Raw genomic sequence first — 2,841 nt, forward strand, 5'->3', positions numbered from 1 at the left:
CCATGTTCTTCACACAGTTTCCATCCCAGGGAGTTTCTGGTTTGTTATTTCATTCTTCTTATCAGCATCCCAGCATCCCAAGGGGGATCCTTAGAGGAATTGTGAGTCCATCTTATGATCTCCTCGTGGAGATTCAGCAAGTGGTTCCAAAGGGAGCATGGAGGAGGGAGCGGGGAAAGAAGGGAGGGATGGATGGACGGACGGACGGACGGATGGATGGATGGATGGATGGACAGACGGACGGACGGACGGACGGATGGATGGACGGATGGATGGACGGACGGATGAGTAAATGCACTTGGTTAACAAATATTCACAAGGGTAGAGTGTGAGGATGTGACAGCAGGATCCAGGCTTAAGGAGCAGGTCGGATGAAGACATCCTGTTGCTCATATGCTTTGAGGTGCAGCCCCGTCTTTGGCTTCTGGCCCATCAGAAGTGGGGGTTTCCACAGCCTCATCCTCGCTGCCCACCAGTGGCTCTTCCTCCCCCTTTTTGGGACCTGGCCCAGACTTCAGCTCCTCCAGTACTAAAGAGCCCTGGCGAGATTTCCGTCTGCTGAAGAAAGTGGTGAGCATGGGCCGCTGCCCCGATCCCTCTGTCTCCGGGCCCCCGAGCCCTTGTTCCCTGCTGGCCCTGATGCTGTTGCTGTTGTGGCCTCTTCATCAGGAACCCGGGCTGGCCCAGCCCAAGCATCCACGACCCCATTGCGCTTTCCTCCTCTGTTCAGGGTCAGGGCCCCAGTCCTCCGATTCTGCCCGGCGCCACAACACCAGCAGCGCCAAAAGGGCCAAAGCCAATAGAAAGGCCACAAGCACTGGCACTAGCAACGTGCCACTTGATTCCGGCGTGGCTTCCTGGAGGTTTACAGGCCCTGGGGTAGACCTTGTGGATATTTTTATATTGGAGACTGGGGTGCCACGGCTACGCTAGAACTCTCCACAGAACCGGTTGCTATGGTGGCAGGGAGTCCATGAGTCTCACTGGAGAGCTCCGAGCCCCATAGTCATGGTGACAGGGGGACCACTGGACTTGGAGCTACTGTTGTAGACACAGAGGGTCCACCGGTCTCCTTGGAGCTTGTTGTCATGGTGACAGGGGGTGCCTAGTCCCTCAAAGGTGTCTAGTGAGGGAATGTCTCAGTTTGTCTATCACAGGATTGGCTGTGGAGGTAGGAGGTTCGCTGGTTACATCTGATGCTTCTGGAAGCCGCGCTGATGTCATATTGGAAACTTCCTGGGAGGGCGTGGGCTCTGGTACAGGAGTGCTCGTGCTGGCATCAGTGGGAGCCCCAAGGGAAGTGGGAGCCCCAAGAGAAGACGATTCAGTAGTTTCAAGGGAGATTGGGAAAGGCGTGTGTGGGGTCTGACTCCACGTGCTGGTAGTCTCCTGAGGGTCCTCTGCCTCTGGTCTACTAGAGATTGTTGAGCTGACATTCAAGGCCTCAGAAGTAGTTGGGACCTTGATATGTGGGGTAGTCATCAACATCGTTGTGTTCTGCAGACCTGCTGGGCTGCTCAACACCTGGGTCCAAAAGCCCCCAAAGAGAAAGAGAAGCAGGGCCATTTTCAGAGCAGGAGCTGGGACCTGAATGTAGGGAAGTCACAGAAGAACACTCAGGGGTTGGGGAGGGAAACCTGGCCATCACCCCTCCTCCTGCCCACTTCCCTGCCAACTGCCAAGCCCAGCTTGTGGTTTAACGGGTTTTTTTTTTTTTTTTCCATTCTTGCTTTTACTATTATCAGAAGCAGAAAGGGACCAGGTGGTGGCAGAGACCTCCCCACCCTGGCCATGGCAGCTCAGACTCCAGCAGCAGCCGTGTCCTCCTGGCCTTCGCTCATCCTGTTCCCGCCAATGGCCCCTTGACCCCTTTCCCATCACCCTGCTTCCTCTTTTTCAAACTGTAGGTAACATCCCGGTCTCCTCTGAGCATCCCCGCACCCACCTCTATCATACGGGTGGTCTTACCAGCTTAATGGATACAGCGGCACAGGGTCCGGGAGAGCACCTCTAGCTCCTCCTAAGGTTTGGTCAGGACTGGGGCAGACTGAGCCCCAGGGGGAAAGGAAGTGGGCCTTGGCTCCACCCACTCCACCCCTGCATCCTGCCCCACCCATTCCTACTCCCACAGCTGCCTGGGCGACCCAGGGACTCAGTGGAGGCATGAGGAGATGCTCTGGTCCAGAACGGGAATTTTCAGTTTTCACTGGGGTATAGAATGTCAAACAGTCAGAGCTGGGAGATGAGATGTGCTAAGGGCTACAGGACAGAGAGGAGGAAATGAAGGGGAGAATCGTTTCCTTTCCATCTTTTTGTCCCCCAAGCTCTTTGGCCAGGACCTGAGGTGGTGCATTTCCTGCAAAGAGCTCCCAGGAAGTAGCCCCAACCCCACCCCACCCCCGAGCGCTCGCCCTGCATACACACACACAACACACACACACACACACCACACACACACACACCCGACTCTGCTCATGGTCCTGAAAGGTTTTTCAGGTGCTGAGCCCTGCCAGAGCCACCAGAAGCTGAGGTCCCTCCAGTGGCCCCCAGTTGAGGCCAGTACTAACCACTGCATATCCTATAGTCTTAGAAAACCATGGGGCCAGAGAGACGGCTGAGAAGTTGGGAGCATGGGCTGCCCTTGCAGATCGGGGTCAGTTTCAAGCACCGGCCTGGTGGCTCACAACCACCCATAATCCAAGGAATCTGACACCCCTTCTGGCCTCTAAGGGTACCAGCATACATGGGCACAGACAGGCACTCATGTACACAGAAGAAAATAAAGTAAATTAAGATTATTGCTGGGAGCACGCCTTTAAATCTCAACACTCAGGAGGCAGA

At 55.4% G+C, this 2,841-nt stretch overlaps 1 pseudogene; it reads right to left on the reverse strand.

Annotated features, from left to right (window-relative positions):
* Nucleotides 1-249: 249 nt before the first annotated feature.
* LOC118575882 lies at nucleotides 250-2,026 on the reverse strand (annotated as a pseudogene).
* Nucleotides 2,027-2,841: the final 815 nt, after the last annotated feature.

Source organism: Onychomys torridus, unplaced genomic scaffold (genome assembly GCF_903995425.1).
Source record: "Onychomys torridus unplaced genomic scaffold, mOncTor1.1, whole genome shotgun sequence".
Classification (NCBI taxonomy): Eukaryota; Metazoa; Chordata; class Mammalia; order Rodentia; family Cricetidae; genus Onychomys; species Onychomys torridus.